The sequence below is a fragment of the Eumetopias jubatus genome, unplaced genomic scaffold (genome assembly GCF_037043125.1).
Source record: "Eumetopias jubatus isolate StellerSeaLion01/CBP00866 unplaced genomic scaffold, mEumJub1_p1.0 scaffold_5, whole genome shotgun sequence".
Taxonomy (NCBI): Eukaryota; Metazoa; Chordata; class Mammalia; order Carnivora; family Otariidae; genus Eumetopias; species Eumetopias jubatus.
The window spans coordinates 100339917-100364182 of NW_028274811.1; the positions used below are offsets into that span (position 1 = coordinate 100339917).

The 24266-nt window shown below is 37.6% G+C and overlaps 1 pseudogene; it reads left to right on the forward strand.

Moving 5' to 3' along the window:
* Positions 1 to 22551: 22551 nt before the first annotated feature.
* Positions 22552 to 23836, forward strand: LOC114211982 (malate dehydrogenase, mitochondrial pseudogene; annotated as a pseudogene).
* The last annotated feature ends 430 nt before the right edge of the window (positions 23837 to 24266 follow it).

A 24266-nucleotide genomic window follows, 5' to 3' on the forward strand; every position in this document is an offset into this window, starting at 1 on the left:
TTTCACCAATACCACATTGTCTTGATTTTTATAGTTTTAGAGCAAGTCTTAAAGTTGAGTAGTGTCAATCCTCCAACTTTGTTCTTCTCTTTCAATATTTTCTTGGCTATTCTGGGTCATTTGCCTCTCCATATAAACTTTAGAATCAGTTTGCCGGGCGCCTGGGTGGCTCAGTTGGTTAAGCGACTGCCTTCGGCTCAGGTCATGATCCTGGGGTCCCGGGATCGAGTCCTGCATCGGGCTCCCTGCTCAGCTGGGGGTCTGCTTCTCCCTCTGACCCTCTTCCCTCTCGTGCTCTCTGTCTCTCACTCTCTCTCTCAAATAAATAAATAAAATCTTTAAAAAAAAAAAAAAAAAGAATCAGTTTGCCAATATCCATGAACTAACTTGCTGAGATTTTGATTGGGATTGCACTGAATCTATCTATCACTCTGGAATCTATTTTTCATTCCTTAATGAGACTTAATATTACTCTATCTCATACTATAAACATGTATATACTTATTTTAGTAGTCCTAGTAAACTGTAAATTCTTTAAGATTATGCATAATTTGCATAATTATTTTTGAAAATTGCTGATTTGTTTGAAATATATAAATTGTACTCAGCCCAATGGAGCTTTTCAGAGATATAAGGAAAAGGGTGGGATTTGTTAACACACTAACATATATAGTATTTAAAAATATAAAACTGGATTAATTATATCCATGGCTCATCCCCCTAAAACAGACCATCCCTACTTATGTCTATTTTGCATCTTAATCGTCTGTATTTTTTAAAGGGTTTTACAACTTTAAAAAGGTTTAAAAATCAAGGTTGAGATTTGCAGGTAAGATGGTAGATTGAATACACACTTTTATCTCTGTTCCCTCTCCAAGAACCAGTAGAATGACAACAAATGATTTTTAATGCCTAAAACCATAAAAATAAAGACAATGGAAAAGGAGAAAGCCCCAACTCTGGGAACCAGAAGGCAGGTAGACGAGTGCTAAGTGACAAAGAATTAATTGTTTGCTAAGCAGTCATGGAGGTAATCTAGGAAGCAACCATACTTCACAACTACAAAAGCTCAGGAATTGGTTATACCACATACTCCTGGAAGTGGGGATAAAGGTGGCATCCAAAACAGGAAGCTGCTTATGAAGTAGTTAACTGCCAAATCTCCCCTACACCAGCATGAGTCTAGAGGGCTACCTCTTCTGAGGGGAAAAAAGAAAAAGTTTTTCTAAACAACACTAAGTACAGTTAGGATGGAATATCATACTGAGAAAAGGAGGAGAAAGGAAAGTGAAATAAATGGTTATACACAGAAGGTCAGATCCCCTAGCTTTTTCTCACACAAAACTTCCAGAATGTTTGCATTCTAGAGAGGAGTTAGAAGAGATCACTCTGAACTTTCTAAGAAAGAGAGAGAATCTAACAATACTGACATTTTATGTTCACCATTATAACTGCCCATCTATTGACCTTATGTTAAAACCTCATTTGATAAATCCTCAAAAGTTCAGAATCTCAAATCAACTTTCAGTTTCCCACTTTTGAAATCAGCAGAAAGCCAAGGATTACCAGATGAGGAAATTTTTGTAATGAAACACAGAGAACAAAACAAGCATGCAAAAATATGAAAGAAACAGAAATATGCAGATAAATTTTAAAAATTAGAGAGTCACATTAACATATTTAGAAAGACAGGGGTGCCTGGGTGGCTCCATCAGTTAAGTGTCTGCCTTCTGCCTTCAGCTCAAGTCATAATCTCAAGCCCTGGGATTGAGCCTGGCATCAGGTTCTGGGCTCAGGGGACGAGGCAGCTTCTCCATCTCCCTCTGCCCCTCCCCACTGCTTGTGCATGCTCTCTCTGTCAAATAAATAAATAAAATCTTAAAAAAAATTTAGAAAGATAAAATATATTAGATGAAACAATAATAGACTGTTATAAAAGAGAAATGCTCATAAAATAAAAAACTCTTGTAAATAACTATGATAGCAGAAATATCAGATTCATCAGAAGTGTTAATAGTAGAACCAAAACACAAAAAAAATGGAAAAATAGCATAGAAAAATAAGAAAATTAGAAAACTAGAGCAAGAGGCCCAATATCTGTACAATTGGAGTTCTACAAAGAAAGAACAGAGAAAGGAGAGAAAGAAATATTTAAAAATCAAGAAAAAATTTCAAGGGACTTGAGTTTTGAGATTAAGTCCACTAAGTAACCAGCTTAATGGACAAAATATACTGGCACTAATGACAGACACTCACTATAATACCATCATGAAATTTTGTAACACTAGGAATTGAGAGAAGATGCTCCAAACATCCTTATGGAGAGAATAAACAGTCCTGATAATAGGAAGAGTCAGAACAACATCTGAGTTTTCAGCAGCCATGTTAGATGACAAAGCCAGAATGCCTTCAAAATTCTTAAAGAAAAATATTTTCTAATTTTGGACCTGGTTGAACTTAAAAAGTATAAAGGTGGAAGAATGATTTCTACAGATATGCTACAACCAAATTAATTAATTAAAGAAGAAGAAAAAACATTTCTCATTAGCTCATTCTCTGAAAACTACCAGAATGGGCTTCTCCAAGAACGTGTAATTCAAGAAAGAGGAAGGCAAGAAATCCAGGAAACAGAAGGTCCAACTCAAAAAGAGAAAAAAAAAAAATCAGTCCCCGGGAAATCATGAATGAAACACTCAAGACCACAGCTGGGTAGATGTTTGGAAAACAAGTCTAAATGGGAACACGTGAGGGACCAGGAGAAGCTGCTTTTACAGTGAGACAGATAAATTACCCAGTGCCTTCTTCCATGTTAAGAGAAAACACACACAACTGGGGGAAGAATTTGTAGTTGGATTTGTGATAAGTTCACAGAGAGCTAAGCAAATAAATAGCAACGAAAAATTAATTCTGGGGAAACAAAAATTTGATAGAGAGGACAATTAATCATTACCATGCTCAACTGAGAACAGCATTTGTATAGTCAAATAATGTAAATGCTTAATATTGATCCAATGAATTTATAACATAGCTGCTTGGGGAAGCCAGGAGGGTTGGAAATCTGTATTTAGGAAGGGGGAATATGTGTGTAAGTGTGTAGGCATGTAGGCAGAACAGTTTGGAGCAGAGAAAAAGCAATAGATGAAATGCTGATATTCTTTAGAGGAAATTCAACAGATAATGTTTAAAAGGGGAAATAGCATATATTATTTAGAAATATGAATGAACTAAACAGATGGAAAATAATTACCCGAAGAGTAGAAAATAATTGGGGCACCTGGGTGGCTCAGTCATTAAGCATCTGCCTTCGGCTCAGGTCATGATCCCAAGGTCCTGGGATCGAGCCCCACATCAGGCTCCCTACTCAGCAGAAAGCCTGCTTCTCCCTCTCCCACTCCCCCTGCTTGTGTTCCCTCTCTTTCTGTGTCTCTGTCAAATAAATAAAATCTTAAAAAAAAAAGAGTAGAAAATAATTGAGTGAATTGGATAAGAGGACCGTTATTTTCCATAAAATTGCTTATACTTGATAAAATTATACATATATTTAAGTACCTTAAAGTATAGGCATATCCTTTCATAAACACAAGACTAATTTTAAATATCTGAAGTAAAAATCAATAATAAAATTAGTTGCCTAAAGTCTAAAATATGGTATGTCTTCAATAAATACTTGGATTTAAAAAGCCTGGACTAAACTCCACTTAACTGAAGATACTGCACTAGAACACAATATACCACACAGGATGACAAGAATTTCTAAACTCATTGCCATCTTTGACCAAAGGTAGTTGCTTACACAATGATTTATTGAATAGGATTTTGAAACTGAATGTAGGATTAGTGGAAAAGAGTCCTGTGATTGATTAACTATGTCTGTCATGGGTAGAAGAGTGGAAAATAAACAAAGAATTTTCTTTTTTTCTTTTTAAGATTTTATTTATTTATTTGACAGAGAGAGAGACGGCGAGAGAGGGAACACAAGCAGGGGCAGTGGGAGAGGGAGAAGCAGGCTCCCCGCTGAGCAGGGAGCCTGACGTGGGGCTCGATCCCAGGACCCTGGGATCATGACCTGAGCTGAAGGCAGACGCCTAACCAACTGAGCCACCCAAGCGCCCCTAAACAAAGTATTTCCTAACCTCAGTTAATGAGACAGCAGTAAGTTCTAAGAAGTTTCTCCACTGTTCAGTGTGTGGTCTTATCCCGATCAGCAGTATTATAAATGAAATGATCATATAATCTATCAAACAAATGGAGGTATTTTTGAAAGTAAAATGAAGAGGGTGAGGTGGCTATTAATAATTATGCAGGAGCAACACATATAAATGGGGCAAACCAGGGCAGTCTCCAGGGCAGTATTTTATATGTAGATGTTTACAAGTGATAAATCTGCATTTGGATTAAACCCTGTTTCATAATAAAATGTCTTCTTGGTCTCTCTTCAGTGGTTTTTTTCTGTGAGAGGAGAGATAAGTCTTAATTCAACTTGTTTGATATTAGTATCATGACTGCTTTCTTTGGCTTGCCTTGGTTAGGTATATCCGTTATCATCTCTACTTTTAATCTTTTTGAGGCAGTGAGCTTTATATTTCTTATACTTAGTTTACAGGTTAATTTTCTTTTGATGTAATTGGAGTATCTTTTCATTTTAATAGTTAAATTTTGTGAAGTTACAATTTTTGATAGGACATATGTATCAGCAAACTTTATGTCAAATGCTTTCCATTTTCATGAATATTTTAATATTTGTTTTATAATAAAGTATTTATTTTATTTATCCTTCTGATGACTTTTAAAATTTATAGCTGATATAAAGTTTATAACTAGAAAGTATCAATGCTTACTTTTACAAGTATAGCTTTATATCATATTAAGTACATGATAATATGTTATTTTTAATATTTACTACTTCCTCATATATATAATGAGGAATTTACTATTTTTCCAAATTCTCTTGTACCACTTTAGTAGATAGTATCTTTTTCATATTTACCTTTATATTTTTTAATATACTTACAGCTCCATCCTTTGATTACTTGCTTTCAAATTTCATTTCTGACTACCATTTTCTCTACTATCCCCTCTATAAAAATTAAAGAAAATTAAAGACGGTATTCTGATGACTATCTTCTCTACCATCCCCTTCCCAGATAACATTTGTTAAGCTCATTTTCTATCTTGTTAGCATTTTTAACATTTACATTCTGTTTGTAACCATAATCTTCACAATTCTTTACTCTTTGTCCTAGAATTAAATGGACAATTCTAACCAGCAGTCATTTTACTATAGTAGCTTCAATAATTTTATCTTTGGCTTAAATTTTTCCTTGAGAATTTATTTTTTTATAAATGCCCATGAAACGAATAGTACCTGAATTGTTAAATATTCAAATAAGTTTTAAATTATCTTTATATTTGAGTGACATTTTAAATGAATATAAAATTTTGGGGTCACCTTTTGCTTCCTGTGGGCTTTTCGACATTACTCCTCTGATTTCTGACATTAAGACCTGTGATGAGGGGGGTGCCTGGGTGGCTCAGTTGTTAGGTGCCTGCCTTTGGCTCGGGTCATGATCCCAGGATCCTGGGATCGAGCCCCACATTGGGCTCCCTGCTCTGCCCCGCGGGAAGCCTGCTTCTCCCTCTCCCACTCCCCCTGCTTGTGTTCCTGCTCTCACTGTCTCTCTCTGTCAAATAAATAAAATCTTAAAAAAAAAAAAAAGACCTGTGATGAGGTAATATCTCATTGTATTTTTAATCTGTATTTTCCTGATGATGAGTGATATTGAGCTTTTCATGTGTCTGTTAGCCATCTGTATGTCTTCTTTGGGAAAATGTCTATTCATGTCTTCTAGCTCATTTCTTAACTGAATTATGAGATATCACCTCACAATTGTCAGAATGGCTAAAATCAACAACACAGGAGACAACAGGTGTTGGCAAGGATGCAGAGAAAGGGGAACCCTCTTACACTGTTGGTCAAACATAAATTGGTGCAGGCACTCTGGAAAACAGTGGAGTTTCCTCAAAAAGTTAAAAATAGAACTATCCTAAGATCCAGCAACTGCACTACTAAATATTTACCCAAAGGACACAAAAATACAGATTCGAGGGCATGTGGGTGGCTCAGTCAGTTTAAGTGTCTGCCTCAGGCTTAGGTCATGATCCGAGGGTCCTAGGATTGAGCTCCCCCCTCCTCCCCATCATGCTCCCTGCTCAGTGGGAAGTCTGCTTCTCCCTCTGCCTCTGCTCCCCTCCGCTTGTGCTCTCTCTCCCTCTCTCAAATAAATAAATAAAATCTATTTAAAAAGAATACAGATTCAAAGGGACACATGCAGCTGGATGTTTATGGCAGCATTATCAACAATAGCCAAATTATAGAAAGAGCCCAAATGTCCATCAACTGATGAATGGATAAAGAAGTGGTAGATATATACAATGTATCTTACTGAGCCATAAAAAGGAATGGAATCTTGCCATTTTCAGGAACATGGATGGAGCTAGAGAGTATTATGCTAAGTGAAATAAGTCAGAGAAAGACACATACCATGTGATTTCATTTATATGTGGAATTTAAGAAATGAAACAGATGTACAGAGGGGGAAAAAGAGAGACAAACCATAAAACAAATGCTTAAATATAGAGAACTGAGGATTGCTAGATGGGAGGTGAGCATGGGGATAGCTTAAATGGGTGATGGGTATCAAGGAGGGCACTTGTGATAAACAGTGGGTGTTGCATGTAAGCAATGAATCATAAAATTCTACACTTGAAACTAATATTACACTGTATGTTAACTAACTGGAATTGCAACAAAAACTTGGAAGAAGAATAAAAAAAAAGACCTGTGATTAGTAGTATGGGGCCCTTTGATTACTCACTACCCCCAATGCCTTGATCATTAATTACCTGGTTGCCTAACAGACTCTTTCTCATTGAAATCCAATAGGTCTTAATCTTCCTAGATAAATATTGTCTGATATACATTTTACTCTTTCAAATAATAAATTTAAGTCCTCTTTTTCAGAATATTTTCATGTAATATATATGTATTTTTCCTACCCCATTATTTTACTCTTTTTCCAGAACACCAATTGTAAAAATGTTATTTCTCCCTCACAGAGTTTCAGCAGTATCTCTTCTTTGCACGGTTTTCAAACTGCGTTTATCTGTATGATTTTTTTCCTTCCCCTTATTTTCTGAGCTCTGAAAGCTCACATTTTATCTCTTCCTTTTATCTTGATACATTTTATCTTAATTCTTGAAACTCTAGTTGGGGTATTTATTTTACACTATTGACTGATGCCATACATTTTTAAATATAAATATATTTCTTCACAATTTTTACATGCCCCATTGCAACATGTTTATGAAGAATATATTCATCTGTCATTTTTTCCTCTTATTTTCTTCACGGTTTCTTATATTATCCTCACATAGAAACAGCTTTTATTTATATTAAAGTTTCATTCTTATGATTCCTTTTAGTGAGAGGACTTTTTGGAGCATCTACTTAAAGGAGATCCAATGGGAAAGGAGACCAGGGATATGTTACAGACTAGAAACAGATCCTATGTACTAAGACAGTAAACACTATGAGTTCCCTTAATATTTCCCAACAACCCCATACTGACAGTTAGCCCTTCTCACAATCCAAGATTTCTCTCCTTCCCTCTCTGTCACTGATATACTACTTCCTACAAAATTCTTGTTCACACTCAGCTTCTTGGGACTTCCAGGCTAAAAGTGTATCCTCGAATGATTCCATCATGCCCTTCGTGTTCATACTGGGTTTTGTCCTTATAGGGTATGCACTTTACTTGGAGAATGGTCCAGTTTTGGCTTTCTCTGAGTTCTGCATTCAATTTCCTCTTCCCTCACCATTAACCCATTGCTATCTGTGAAACTTACTGTATCTGGTAGTATTTCCTGAATCATTCAAATATTGTTCAATTGCCGGTTTTATTAAAGATAACACTGATATCTTCTTTTTCTTCTAAAAATGTTTGTATGAAAATTAGGGAACTATCTGTCTTTATTCCAGTATGTTAAAACCTACCAGTTGTGAGAATGGAAATATTTTTAAGTCTTAGGCAACGAAAAATACCTTCCTCTTAAAGAGATTAGCAATGTAGAATTAGCATTAGGATTCATGGGGTATGTGTTTTTTTCATCATTTGCCCTATCCAGTGATACATTATTTAGATTAGAGAGAGTTTTATAAATGTGAAGAAACTTCACAGAAACATTTGCCTTTTCACTATCTGATTTTAGGATCTAAGATAAGTATCTTAACAGCATATGAGAAAAAGATCAAAAAAGGTTTATTCCTTTTTTTTTTTTAAGATTTTATTTACTTACTTGAGAGAGAGAGCACAAGCAGGGGGAGCAACATAGGGAGAGGGAGAAGCAGGCTCCCCACTGAGCAGGAAGCCCCACACAGGGCTTGATCCCAGGACCCCAGGATCATGACCCAAGCCCAAGGCAGACGCTTAACCAACTGAGCCACCCAGGCCCCCCCAAAAATACTTATTCCTAAAAATGAAGTATTTGTATAATTCTTCCTTGCCTTTTATAGAACTCTGCTATTTTAATTAAAAAAAACTGACAAATGGAAATACCATTTCAAAACACTTTTATATAATGCAAACTTCAATTCCACTTCTATGAATATTCCTAAATATTTTAGTTTAAGATGTAATTTTAATCTTACAATGAAATTATTAGAAATAATAAAATTAGCCCTATATTTAACTATTAATAAAGCATCTAATGGCATAATTATAGCATATTTTATAGTATATAAATTACTATTTTAAATACAAAAATAATTTATATAATAACTTTGTATTTATCATTTAAACAATTGCAATCATTTATAGGATTTCTATTTTTTTGGACACCATGTCTACTATGTTAAAAAACAATAATAACCAAATGTTATCAATCACAGTAAATTTAAATGGATAAATGCTGTTAAAAGACAACTGGAAAAAAAGGAAAAAACCTAAATTATACCATTTTGCTAAAACGTAAGGATACAGAAATATAAGTAAAATGACAGAAAAAGATCTTTTAAAATAATAACTGAAAGAACCCTGGGATTACTATACTAATAACAAATACATCTTAAAGCAATAATCATTGGAAAGTTTCACCACATGATGAAAAAAGTATAAATTCACCAGGAAGATTTAAAATTTTAGATTACATGCACCTAATATCATAATCTGAGAATTCATAACACAAAAATTGACAGACTTTCTAAAAATAAACAAATTCACAGTCACATTAAGAAGTTTTAATATTCCTTTCTCATTATTGCTAGAAGCAATGATATTATCTGTTTTATATATTTGGGTGCTCCATGAATATTTACAATATTCACAATATTTGTTAGGTCTTCTTGTTGCATTGCCCCCTTAATGATTACATAGTGTCCTTCTTTGTTTCTTGTTACAGTTTTTGTCCTAAAGTTTATTTTGTCTGATATAAGTATTGCTACCCCAGCTTTCTTTTCACATCCATTTGCATGATAAATGTTTTTCTATCCCCTCACTTTCAATCTGCATGTGTCTGTAGGTCTGAAGTGAATCTCTTGTTGGCAGCATATAGATGAGTCTTTTTTTTTTTTAAAGATTTTATTTATTTATTTGACAGAGAGAGAGACAGCGAGAGAGAGAACACAAGCAGGGGAAGCGGCAGGCAGAGGGAGAAGAAGGCTTCCCAGGGAGCAGGGAGCCTGATACAGGGCTGGATCCCAGGACCCTGGAATCATGTCCTGAGAAGAAGGCAGATCCTTAATGACTGAGCCCCTTGTTTGTTTTTTTAATCCATTCTGTCAACCTATGTCTTTTGACTGGAGCATTTAGTCCATTTACATTCAAAGTAATGATTGATAGTATGTATTCACTGTCATTTTGTTATGTTTTGGGTTTGTTTTTGTGAATCTTCTCTGCTCCTTTCTTCCCTTGCTCTCTTCTCTCACCATAAATTGGCTTTCTTTAGTGATATACTTAGATTCCTTTCTCTTTATTTTCTGTATATTATTGTTTTTTTATTTCCGTTACCATTAGGTTTGTATATAACATCTTATGCATATAGTAGTCTATATTAAGTTAATGGTCACTTAAGTTTGAACCCATTCTTTACTCCTCTCCTCACATTTTATGTATGCAGTGTCATACTTTACATCCTTTTGTGAGTCTCTTGACTGATTTTTACAGATACTTTTATTTTATTGCCTTTGTGCTTCCTACTTTTCTTACTTATGATCTTTCCACTCCAAGAGTCCCCTTTAACATTTCTTGTAGCACTAGTTTAGTGCTCATGCACTCCTTTAACTTTTGTGTGTCTGAGAAATTCTTTCTCTCTCCTCCTATTCCAAATGATAGCCTTGCTGGATAGAGTATTCTTGGCTGCAGATTTTTCCCTTTCAGCACTTAGTTATCATGCCACTCCTATCTCGCCTGCAAAATTTCTGTTAAATCTGCTGATAGCCTTGTAGGGTTTCCCTCGTATGTAACTGTTTTCTTTTCTCTTGTGGCTTTTAAATTCTTTCTTCAACACTGCTTTTTTGTCATTTTAATTACTATGTGTCTTGGTGTTGACCTCTTTGGGTTGATTTTGTCAGGGGATATATCTGTGCCTCCTGGATCTGAATTTCTTTTGAAGGAAAGACATTTTATTATTTTTTTAAGAGTTATCTATTTAGTTGACAGAGAGAGAGAGAGAGAGAGAGAATCCCAAGCAGACTCCCTGCTGACTGAGGAGCTGGATGCAGGGCTCTATCTCATGACCAATGCAATGATGACTTGAGGCAAAACCAAGAATCAGACACTTAACCAACTGAGCCACTCAAGCACCCCAAGGAAGAACATTTTAAAAACAATTAAAGTTTCAAAAACTAATGATGTAAATGTATGGTGATTAACATAACATAATAATAAAAAAAACAATTAAAATTTACAAATCTGGCAGGACTATTTTAGGTACAAATGGATAGATAAATTCAAAATGAGCAGAGTTAATCAAAGCTGTGCTTTTTTTCTTTGTGGACAATTGATATGATGATGATTTGACTTCTAACTCTGCCAAATTGTAGAAATAAGACAACAAAGATTGTCTTCTGAAACTGAAAATATAAAACCAATATTCAATAAATTAGCTAATAACATCACCTTTAAGATATTAAAGAGTTCTCAGGCTTACAAAAATTGAATATAACTAGACTGAAGATCGCAACATACATCAAGAAAGACTTTTGAACAGAACAGATCTTGATCAGCCATGTAAGCCTTAGAGAAGATGTATCTCAAAACCAAACATCTAGGAGTATATACATGGAAATCTGCTGAGGGAGAAGGATTCCTTGCCAGGCACAGTTGTCCTGTTTGCCCTGGAAGGTGTACCTTATGATGCCAGTACATTAAACATTTACTTTTTCTAACTACTTTCCTTTTTTCTGATTCTAGGCTTGTCAAGAAATCTTTCAATAACTTGTTTTCACTTGAAGTCATCTATTGTATGGGTTTTCGAGTTCAGGATTTAAAGAAAGCTTTGGCCCACTCCACAAGGAAAAAAAAAAAGCTTGCATGTATACATGCAATTTTTCATGTGATTTTGAGGGTGATTGTGAAGACCATCCTGCTACTTCAAGTCCTTATTGGGAGAATGTGCTAAATCACAACAATATCTGGACCTCCTGACAGTTCCATTTCTAAACGTAAATTAATAAATTAGCACTCCGCTTTGACACTTTAGTCTCTTAGGGGCCCATTCAGAAGAAATCAGTATCTATAAGTCTGAACAACGCTGGAAAACTGAAGAAACACATTCTGTGTGCCCAATGGCCAGAAAGAGGTGGCTGGGTTTAGTTTCTTATAGACAACATTTGAATTTATTCAGCTTGGATAGAGGAATTTCAGGTATCAAAATGACTTAAAAAAAATAGGAACATACCCTACATTACCTGCATCCCAGGCAGGTAATCATCAATGGGCAAGACCATTTTGAATGAACAGTTCAAAAACAATTTTCATCTTTAAATTTCACTTTTGTTACACCTAAAACTAATGACAAGAGATTCATTCATACGAGTCTAGATATTTCCCTTACCTGTTTAATTCACACACAAACTTAGATTTGTAGCCAGAAGCTTAGAAATGCCAGTGAAACCAAAAATATAGGAGATTCTTAAGTAATAACTTATTGGGGGTCCTTGGGAGAAGAGTGAAAAAAACGAGTAAATGATAATATATTTTTGAAGAATATTAAACAAAAGAAGAGTGAACAAAGGCTTCTCACACAAATCTCTTGAACTTAATTAACTAATCAATTTTCAAGGATCCCAATGAATATTAATAGCAAAAGTTTAATGTCAATGCATAATAAATAATCTTAAAACATTACTGATGTGTACTTTGAAACAGCAAAGACAAAGAAAAGAAAAAGTAAGTAAATCAGCAGACTGAAAGAAAATTAAGTGTGGGTGAACTACTCAAAGCTATTAGTTTTTATTTTTCTGTCCCTATAAAAAGATATAGTAAGACTATATTTACCCAAATCTGCCCAACCATCATATAAATTAAATAATACATATATTTCTTGAAAGAACATTGGACATGGGAATGCTTTTCCTTCATATTTGCTGTGGCATTGGTAAGATATGAATGACCAAGTATACCTCTAACTTCAAAAGTTTAGCCTATATTCAAAATACTCTAAGTAAAGGAACTGATGTAAAGGAATTGATTTAATATTTTCTCATCATTTTTATTCATCCATATAGAATGAACACATGTTCATAAAAATTAGTTCTAGGCCCAAGACATGTCTCTACATTGGGACCCTCAAGATGCATACCTCAATAATAAAACGTTTATTTGGTGGTGGTTGTGATCTACTTGGAACTTAATGAAAGAAAACTGTAATGCAAGTTCTCTCCTATGGGGAGGTGTTCCCTGTGGAATTCTCAAGAAAAAAATATTCTTTTTAGAGTAAAATCGTGAATCTCCACTACCCAGGAATATGGCTCACTTTAACATCACATTCAAAACCTTTCACTGAATTCAAACTAAGTTTCTAGTCCTGCCTCCTTTCTTCCTCTAAACCCCTGTGCCCTCATCATGCTTAACTACCTACCACTTTCCAAATAGTCCAAGAATTTTCATGCCTTAGGAATTTCTCTTCTATTTCCTCTGCTTAAAATACAGGTATAACCCCATCACAGTCTTATCCATTCTTTAAGACTGAGATAAAACACAGAAGCTGCAGACAGAGCTAATTCTGTTCTCCCATATGGTTCCAAAGCATCTTGTTCAATTCTCCATTTAGCCCTCCTGCATATGGTGTTAATATATCTGCCTCACAAGCTAGAATACAAGCTCTATGAGTGTAGGTACTCTGCCGCCTATATCCTTTAGTTGCATCATTTTGCAAAACTCTTGATACACTCAATAAACTTAATACAGAATTTCAGTAGTAGCCTCCCAGTTCATGTGAACATAGGCCTACCATGCTAAAAACAATTACATGTCAGTGTTGACCCTAAAGTAAGCACTCAGGTTCCGTTCTTGTTTCTCATTGGTGAGCTCAGGTTGTATGTATTTCACTAGCCCTTTCGAAATAGAATATTTTTATTGTAAGAACCCTCATTTTCAGGGGAGCAATGACTCCATCATAAGGATTTATGATTTATGTGGCTGCAGGGATGCAGGACTTACAGAAGGGTTCTAATGGCACTTTCTGCTCACTCATACCACATGTATCATTCAGCCATGGTCCAGAATGCTATAAAAATGTCTCTGCCTGGATGATGAAACACATCTATCCCAAGGTATGCCAGAGATTTGAAAATAAAAAGTAAATCTCCTCCTTGGGTGGGATCCACATTATCATGCAATTTGTGAGCTTGCCCACGTGAGCCCGTTTCAGGCACTTTTAGATCAGTGGAGCAGCTATTAAAGTGCCATCAAAGCATTTTTGACTCCATAGAATTAATCATGAAATCTGTTCCTGCCAGCTCACTTATCATATTCGAAATATTAATTTAGAGAAAAATTAAATCGGACACCCACCGACAGCAACATTTTGCCCTTCAGAACTCCCCTTCATATTGATTTATTAATGGCTGCCAGAACAGTGTACTAGAACAATTTATTACTTCTTTCTGGATGTTTCTATATGCTTACAAATAGTTCTTGGGAATGAAAGGTGTTATCTGACAGTCTTTTGACAGGGGTATTTTTCAATTTGCATAACATTTGGGGGATTTACTGAAATTTAAGGAAGAAGTTTCATTTTAGTGTCAGTGGCAATGGGTGATTTGCTTCAAGAAGTTTTAAAGCCAGGGTGGTCATTTGACTGTGGTGCAAGTCAGAGATAATATAAAATTTAGTGCATCATGGAATCCACTCTGCACTGTGTTGAAGAGCTGTAAAATGCACAAAGGAAGTACAGGGTATCCTTTTATGAACTATGTAAATATTCTTTCTACTTTCACTATTCAGATCTTAAATACTCACATCAGCACTTGAACACCATGAAAGTTGAAATGATCAAGTGTGACAGTACATACTACAGGTAGTAAAGCGAATAATTTTCTAATCCTGAGACAACTTTATTCCGTGGGCCTTCGAGAAGAATCACACTGAGCAGAGCCACTGAACAACCCTTACAAGGCCCAAATTTGCCATCCTATTTGTATAAATCATATCACCAACTCGGATACAAGTAAGAGATAATCTTGTTTGAGCAAAAGGCTTTGTGCTTCATTAGCATTCTTTAATGGTGACCTTTATTCTGAATCCTTCATCCTGTGGCACATATTTATGGATTTTTTCCTTGATCTCTGTGGCTAGAGAAATACATGGAGCAAAACCACAGGAGACTCCAGAGGTCCACATGTGGTCCGGAAGAGGAAAGCATGGCACCAGTATTGGTCTCATAATGCTAGTGATGGGCACTGAAACCAGAATCCCCCTTTTCTGTACCACAGAGTTCTGGGAATGACACCAGAGCTCTGCCTCTTACTTCCCTGAGACAAACCTAAGGTTTAGGCTACCTGAGATACACACTATTCCAATGCACTGAATGCTTTTTTGGAGTTTTGTGACTTTGAATTTGCTGGTTCCTCTGGCTGAACACCCTTCTTTTCTCTATCTGACAATGCTTACTGATCCTTTCAGACTGTTCGAAAGTCACCCTCTCTAAGAAGCTGCATCAGTTTCCTAATACTGCTGCAGCAAATTACTTAAAACAATACAAATGTATTACTTCACAGTTCTAGAAGTGAGAAGTCCAGAACAGGTGTGCAGGCTCTTGAGGAAAATCCCTTTCCTCTCCTTTTCCAGCTTCTTGATGTCACCTACATTCTTTGTCTCTTGGCACTTTCCACCATCTTAAAAGCCATCAAGGTGCATCTTCTCATCTCTCTCTCTTCCATCATCACACTGCCTTCTCCTCTATGATCTGTGCCTCTGTTTTATAGAGTACTTTGTGATTATATCAGACCTACCCAATGTAAACCAGACTAAACTTCCCATCTCAAAATCTTTAACTTAATCACATAAGCAAAGTTCCTTTTGCAATGTATAGTGATGTATTCGTGGGTTCTGGGAATACATCTTTTGCGGGGAAGGCATTATTCTGTCTAACACAGATACTTCACTAATTTTCTGCCATAGAGTAAAGCTTCGCCATCCTTTGGTAAAGCAGAACCTTAACTGTGCACTCCCCTGAGTCAGGTACAGATGATTGCCCAGGACACTGATATATATAAGATGTTAGAACAACACTGTAAATGCAATAAGTTGGAGGAAATTGTATTTGCCAGAAAATCTCCCAAAAAAGGAGTTTGTTTAGTTAGAGGGAATACTTTAATAAGCTACTTAGATGGTAGAGAGGATGATGGGGCTCCAAAGGAACATACTGGCCATCACACTGCTTTCTAAAGAGAACTCTTGTTTACAGAATGGGGTCTGAGATGCCAAGGCCATCCTTCTCTGCCTCTTCCAACCACAAATTCAACCCCCTTTGTAAATTAAAAAAAAAAAAAGAATACACATTCAAACAATGTTTGTTGGAAAGGAAACCAAATTATCAGCCAGTGTGAAGGGCCAACACATCCCAGATGGGGATCTATCTATATTTTAGTGCTTATCACTTTGCTATAAATGTCTTCATCTATAAAATGGAGATAAAAGCTTTTAAACATATGTTGTTGGCTAGATTAAATAAGTAAAATGTTTAGAACAGCACCATACACATTGTGAATGCTTAATAATCCTTAACTATACTCGTTGGACATTATTGGCCTTATATGATAGCCACCCGGTTTAATAGGTTGCATATTCTTCAAACCCCAGCATTAGTAATTTCTGCAATGGCTAGAACTTCACTGTCCAGTACAACAGCAAGTAGGCACATTTGGCTCTTTACATTTACATTCATATTAATTAAAATTACATAAAAAGTAAAAATCCAGTTCCTCAATCACAGTAGCCATATTTCAAGTGCTCAGTTGCCATATGTGGCTAGCGATTACCCTATTGGGCAGCACAAATATAGATCATTTTCATCGTCACAGTAAACACTACTGCATAACCTAATTCAATACATACCTCAGCGTCAAAGAGTATTATAAGATTTTTTTAGGGGAGGTAGAAAAATGCTTAATGTCTCATAGAATCATATATATGTGGCAGTCATAGTTTCTTTCATGATGAATCTTAAAGACACAATAGATCTGAAATCAAATAAGCAGCATTTTTTCTTAACTCGAAGATGAGTACACACTTTGGGCTTTGAGGTTCTGATACTGTGATAAAGACATCTTTTTTTGGTTTCCACCCTCTAGCACCAGCCAGCCAAAAACTGTTAACCTTCTTGTGGTAATGACCCCATATTCTCACAGTCTTTAAAACTCTGGCTAAATTAGGGGAGGCAAAAATAGAGGACACTTACAATTCAGACCTTGTACACATTATCAAGGATGAACAATATGCTCCAATGTTCTGACTCTCAACATATCACCTGTCACTACTCTAACATTTTTTAATATTCCACTCATATTTTCTGTAACTGGTCCCAATAGTAGTACTGAATTGATTCTTATCATAAGTCCTCAGTATGTAGAATTCAAAATGTAGGCTAAAGTAAGAATGGCAAGTATGTCTTATTCCAAAATTCTTTGCCCACAGCAGACACTGTGAATCAACCTATAATATTCTCCCCCATTGGCTTGGATATAGCATCAGAATCCTTCTCAACACAACTCCCCAGGTAGCATCCGTCAAAGGGTTGATATTGGCCTTTCAGTTGAAACCCACTTGTCATTCCTGGGTCAAAGGGTGGTTTAGTGGACAAAAAGAATCAAAGAAGCAGAGGATTTCCAATTGTTTTATTTAAACAATGCTTTCTTTAAGGCGCAATGAAGTTTAATTTCTTTTCCTTTTTTAGTAAAAGAGAAATGGTCTTTAACAAAGAACTCAGTGGAGCAACAGTGCCACCCAATGGCTGGTTAGGTTAGTTTTGCATTTAGCTGTTACCATTTTAATGGAGAAACTGTCTTCCACAGATAAAAATGGGAACTGGAATTGGCTATCAGCTGCTTTGGCTTCTATTCACCGTTTTTCTAAATGATAGATACAAAAGGTAGGAGGCATCCTGAGAAATGGAATTGTCTTAAAACAAAACCCTCAGCACGTTTCTGCTATCAAATCAAACAGCTCAACAACAAAAAAGGCTCCATGTGAATTGATAAGTGAACAGGATGGATTTTCACCTCTCATTTGTAAGTGAGTGGAATGGGCAACAGTTCTCCAACACCTCCCCCCACCCCCAGGTGAGCATGGTTCTTTTTTTCCCATTTTCTAATAAATCAGTGTGCTAAACATACCTTACTAGAAACATTAGAGTAGGTGTATGTATTGCAGCATTTTATACGCAGAAAGGAGTATAAAGGCTATGACAAGTGTTATAAATAGAACTATTATTTAGTTTAAAGGGAAGTGGAATTTACATTTCCCAAATCGGAGACCACTCAAGCTTTGAGATTCAAGTAAGCAAAATAAATCTGAGCTTTTTGCAGTGTGAAATCGAAGCTCTAACTCTATTAATAGAAGAGGTGAGTAATAGATTTCCCTGGTTGGATGGTGGTGGGTTTTTATTACCCAATCTTCGTGATCTGCATACCTCACCAAACACTTCCAACATGAGGTGACAGGAGTCCCCAGGCACTGAGGTTGCATGTTGTAAGTGCTGGAGTTTTTCTCCCTTGGAGGAATTTATTTGAAGATCTGGAGACATCCCCACAGGACTTAAGCCCAAGGAAAGGAAAAAGCCTCGTGCTCTTCTTTTAAACTTCCAATCAATCAGAGAGCTCATAAGGTCTTTTTTAAACTACACTGATGTTCTTTAAAAAATATTCCAAGAATCAAACAGAAGGAGTTGGGGCTGGGTTGATCTGATCTTTATTTAATACATAAAGAGGTGACATGCAAATGTGCATTGCTGTTTACTAATGATTGCTATGATTAATCACTTTTGAAAAACAAATCCCCAATCTGGCATCCATTTGTGGTCAAAAGACTTTTGTTCAGAACTTTTTTATTCAACCTTTGTCCTCTTACTTCATTTAGTTTTTATTTTAGTGACTTGGACTATGTTTTGCTGATAAATATGATTAAATGGAAGTGACTCTGGCTTTGAAAATGAAATGTATAGGCTGAACAGAGGCACACAGTAAATACCTTAAGCAAAGACCAAAAAAAAAAAATACCCCTAGTGAGTCTGAGAAGAATATTCAATTAAGTTCATGTTTCTTCACTGAGTTAGGCAGGAAGTTCAATTAAAAGAAGTTCTATGGGTTACTTTAGGGTTTCCTTTGAATAATCATAATTTGCTCTCAGAGCGATGAAATTCTAGAAACTAATTCAGTGAGAGGCAGGATAATATGGGCTGTAAGGGTGTGAGATTTTACATCAGATGACCTGCACTTGAATTCCAGTTCAGCCACAAATTATCTATGTGAATTTGAGTGAATTACTTAATGTCTATGGGTCTCAATTCTGTCTGTAATCTGTTAAATGGAAACATCAATAGCACAAATCCATAATAATGTTATGAGAATTAATGAGTACTGTCTATGGTGAGGGGATGAAATATTCAGAGACTCTCAAGCCCTCCAAGGTAAACTGGAGGGGCAACAGATGTGAGAAGAAAGAAAGACTGAAGTTAGAAAGGGACTTGTCTTAGAAATATAACTCTAGCAGCATCTTAGAAAGTAGTCTCTGAAGAAGGGAGAGGCAAAGAAGAAAAACAAGGAAGAGTATAGGCTCTGGGGTCAAACCACCTAAATTTTAAAACGATTTCACCACTTCCTAGCATCATGATCGCACATCTCCCAATCTCCATGTGTAACATGGGAATAATAATAGCATCCCCCCAGAAACTAGAGGGGATAAACTGAGGTAAGACATACATAGCTTTTACATACTACATAGCTCAGAGTAAACATTTTTTTTTAAGATTTTATTTATTTATTTGAGAGAGAGAGAGAATGAGAGATAGAGAGCACGAGAGGGAAGAGGGTCAGAGGGAGAAGCAGACTCCCCGCCGAGCAGGGAGCCCGATGTGGGACTCGATCCAGGGACTCCAGGATCGTGACCTGAGCCGAAGGCAGTCGCTTAACCAACTAGCCACCGAGGCACCCGCTCGGAGTAAACATTTAACACATGGGATCTAAAAGCAAAACTCATCTTCTTCGTAGTTGAAGTGATAACATATACGGTTGTGTCTGTGCTTATTTTCACTGATGGAGGCAGAGTTTAGAAATTGTCAAGTCATGCAAAGTTAAATAAGCTTTGTAGAAGATACAACAAAAGGGAACATAATCTACAGAATTTATATAGTAATTTCCTGAAATTCCTAACTCTTTAACCTCCTTGATTCTTTGCTACAAAGTTTGCTATATTGACCTTTGCCAGGTAGAAAGCATCAGGGAGACAAACTGCCTTAAAGGAGCAGGAATTCTAGTTCAGGAAACAGAACATTTACGTATTAAATGTCAAGTAAGGAGGTCCCATAACAAAAATTTAGAGAGGCTTTTGCACAGTGCTAAAGACTCTAAGCCAGACTGCCTGGGTTTGATTACCGACATTATATCCAGCAAAGTCAAATTCTGCTGATAAATGAATTCAAATCACGTAAAATTTTATTACCAGATGAGTTTTTAAAAGCTTTTAGTTTCCAGAGCTTTTTGAGTTTTAGCTTTGTGGATCTGTATGGCTAGGAACATTTGCAAGAGATTGGGAAGGCTTCGTAGACGGGCATTTTTCTTGGTTGGTAAAAGGTAGAGTTGCCAGCAAAGGGAATTTGTGACAGACTCAAGCAGGATCCCCCCCACCCACACACACACACAGGACAGAAAGGGAGAACGAGAATGAGGCCAGACCCCAAGACTGGCAAAGATTAGACAAGACTAAACTGTTATAATCCAAAAATGTTAATTCTTTTGGAACAGCCACACATCTTTTTTTTTTTAAGCATTTTGTTTTTATTTTTTTAAGATTTTATTTATTTATTTGACAGAGACAACAGCGAGAGAGGGATCAGGGGAAATGGGAGAGGGAGAAGCAGGCTTCCCACAGAGCAGGGAGCCCGATGTGGGGCTTGATCCCAGGACCCTGGGATCATGACCTGAGCCGAAGGCAGACGCTTCACGACTGAGCCACCCAGGCGCCCCAACAGCCACACATCTTTAGGCTAGTGTATGTAGCCAAAGACTGCAAACGAACAGGTCTGGACACCAGTGGTGGCCTTACAGATGTGTTTTGTTTGGTGACACAGTGCTTGGTTTTAGGAATGTGGAGACTTCAAGGAGGGCATATACTTGCCATTTGCCACAAATGGTCCATCCCATCACTATCTACTGTCTTCACCCAGATGGATTATCTCCTTTCTATCTCCATGGTCTCTCCTGGCATTAGAATTTTTGACTCCTCATTGGCAAATAAAAGAAAATAACACTTTGAAATGAGACCTGAGATTTCAAATGATCAATTATGTGATGAACCCATCTTATGATCTCTATGCAGACTGGCAGAGAGGTTTCATCCTAAAAGCCAGCTTTCTTGATTTGGCAGTGACTGCCAAAAATGCTGAATTATGAAAGATGTTTTAGGCTGCTGCAAGGCTCAATGTTACAGAGGAGAAGACAGCATTAATCTGTTCTATGTCCTGTATCACTTGTTCTCAAAATATAATCCAGTGAATAATCTAATAAGTAACATGTATGTTCCTTCCCTGTACTGTCCAATATGGTAGTTACTAGCCACATGTGGCCACCGGGCACTGGAAATGTGAATAGTCCAAGTTGAAATCTACTGTGAGAATAAAACACACACCAGATTTCAAAGGCTTTGTACAAAAAATAATGTAAAATACTCAACTAGTAAATTTTAATATTGGGGGCCTCGGTGGCACAGTCGGTTAAGAGTCCAGCCCTTGATTTCAGCTCAGGTAGTAATCTCATGGCCATGAGATCGAGTCCCACGTTGGGCTCCACTCTCAGCACAGAGTTCACCTGGGACTCCCTCTTCTTTTCCCTCTGTCCCTTCCCCCACCACCTGCTCTCTCTCAAATAAATAAATCTTTTAAAAAATAATACATTTTAATATTGATTACATAGTATAATATTGTATATTGAGTTCAATAAAATGCATTATTAAAGTTAAGTTTACTTTTTGCTTTTTTTTGCTTTTTTTAAAGTAGGTTCCAGGGGCGCCTGGGTGGCTCCATTGTTAAGTGTCTGCCTTCCGCTCAGATCCCAGGGTTCTGGGATTGAGCCCCACATCGGGCTCCCTGCTCACCAGGAAGCCTGCTTCTCCCCCTGCTCGTGTTCCCTCTCTCGCTATGTCTCTCTCTGTCAAATAAATAAATAAAATCTTTTAAATAAATAAATAAATAAAGTAGGCTCCACACCCAATGTGGGGCTTGAACGCATGACCCTGAGATCAAGAGTTGCGTGCTCCACCAACTGAGCCAGCCAGGCACTCTTTTTTTTTTTTTCTTTTTCAATGTGGCTCCCAGAAATCTGAAACACATGTGTCTCATAAGACTTTTTTATTGGATATCACTATTTTATATTATACATGTTAATGATGTAGTAATATTAAAAGTGATTTCTGACTTTCATTTATGTTATTTGTGCAATTTTTAAACTACAGACCCCACCAAATTATTATTTCAGGGGAAAAAAAGGATTTCCTGTTAACTCTTGTTAGGGAAAAAATGTGAAAGTTTCCAGTACAGATTCTCTCAATATTTATCAACCAATGAACGTCCCAAAGTTCCCTTCCCATCACACACAAGCCCCAGTTGAGAATCATTGCCCTAGAACAGCCTATGGGCCAAATACACCAGCCACATACATCTTTATGTATTGCCTATGGTTCCCTTTGCATTAAATGTCAGGGTTCAGTTATGGTCACAGACAGAGTCCCCAAAGCCCAAATGACTTACTCTCTGGTCCTTCATAGAAAAAGTTTAGCCCCGTACGGTGTGGAGGTCGTTGGTGTCACTTGCCAGCCGTCTGCGCCTTCTCCTGCCGTTCCGCTCCCCGCCAGCTTCAACTATGTTCTCCGCCCTCGCCCGCCCTGCCGGCGCCGTTCTCCGCCGCAGCTTCAGCACCTCGGCCCAGAACAATGCGAAAGTAGCCGTGCTAGGGGCTTCCGGAGGAATCGGGCAGCCTCTTGCGCTTCTCCTCAAGAACAGTCCCTTGGTGAGCCGCCTGACCCTCTACGATATTGCTCATACGCCCGGAGTGGCCGCCGATCTGAGCCACATCGAGACCAGAGCAACCGTGAAAGGCTACCTCGGACCTGAGCAGCTGCCGGATTGCCTGAAAGGCTGCGATGTGGTGGTTATTCCAGCAGGAGTCCCGAGAAAACCAGGCATGACCCGGGATGACCTGTTCAACACCAATGCCTCCATTGTGACCACCCTGTCTGCTGCCTGCGCCCAGCACTGCCCCGAGGCCATGATCTGCGTCATTTCCAATCCGGTGAACTCCACCATCCCAATCGCAATGGAAGTTTTCAAGAAACACGGAGTCTACAACCCCAATAAAATCTTCGGGGTGACGACCCTGGACATTGTCAGAGCCAACACTTTCATTGCGGAACTGAAGGGTTTGGATCCTGCTCGGGTCAATGTTCCTGTCATTGGCGGCCATGCTGGGAAGACCATCATCCCCCTGATCTCCCAGTGCGCTCCCAAGGTGGACCTTCCCCAGGACCAGCTAACAGCCATCACTGGGCGGATCCAGGAGGCCGGCACAGAGGTGGTGAAGGCCAAAGCTGGAGCAGGCTCAGCCACCCTGTCCATGGCGTACGCCGGAGCCCGGTTTGTCTTCTCCCTTGTGGATGCGATGAACGGAAAGGAAGGAGTTGTGGAGTGTTCCTTCGTTAAGTCCCAAGAAGCAGAGTGTGCCTATTTCTCCACCCCGTTAATGCTGGGGAAAAAGGGCATTGAGAAGAATCTAGGCATCGGCAAGATCTCCTCTTTCGAAGAGAAGATGATAGCGGAAGCCATCCCCGAGCTGAAGGCCTCCATCAAGAAGGGAGAGGAGTTTGTGAAGAACATGAAATGAGAGGGGCAGCCAGCGAGTCCGCTTCCCCAACTTACGAAGGCATCATGTCCCTGTAAAGGCATCTCCTTCCCCCTGTGTTTTGAGTTGCGTTAACCACAAGTGTTGTGTTAGCGTCGCCATCCCTTCCAAATCACCGGTCTGTCTGTGGGCGCATCAGTAAAAGCAGGCTTTGATTTTCTTTAAAAAAAAAAAAAAAGAAAGAAAAAGTTTAATGATCTCTGTTCCAGAACAACAATTCCAAATGGGCATTTCTAAATGAATCCTCATAACAGATTTTAGATCAGTTTGCGATACAAAAGACTTCTTAGGAAGATGGAAGTCTGAATCATCAGTGCTATAAACCATTAACACATTTAGGAACAAAACATTATTTTCCAGCTTTTAAAAATATTCAAAAATATTTTTTGAAACCATGCTTTACAAAATGAGATTCTGGGGGCAATGGTAAGAGACAGGGTTATTTGAGGCTGAAATGAGCAAATGATAAGGGGGACGACTTCTGTTCGTTTGTTCTGCCAAAGATCCCAGAGAACTTCATGCTTTCCTCTCACGTTTCCAACCTAAGAATGGACTTCTGAATTAATGGCAAATTGCTGGGAATTTCCTTACATTGATCATA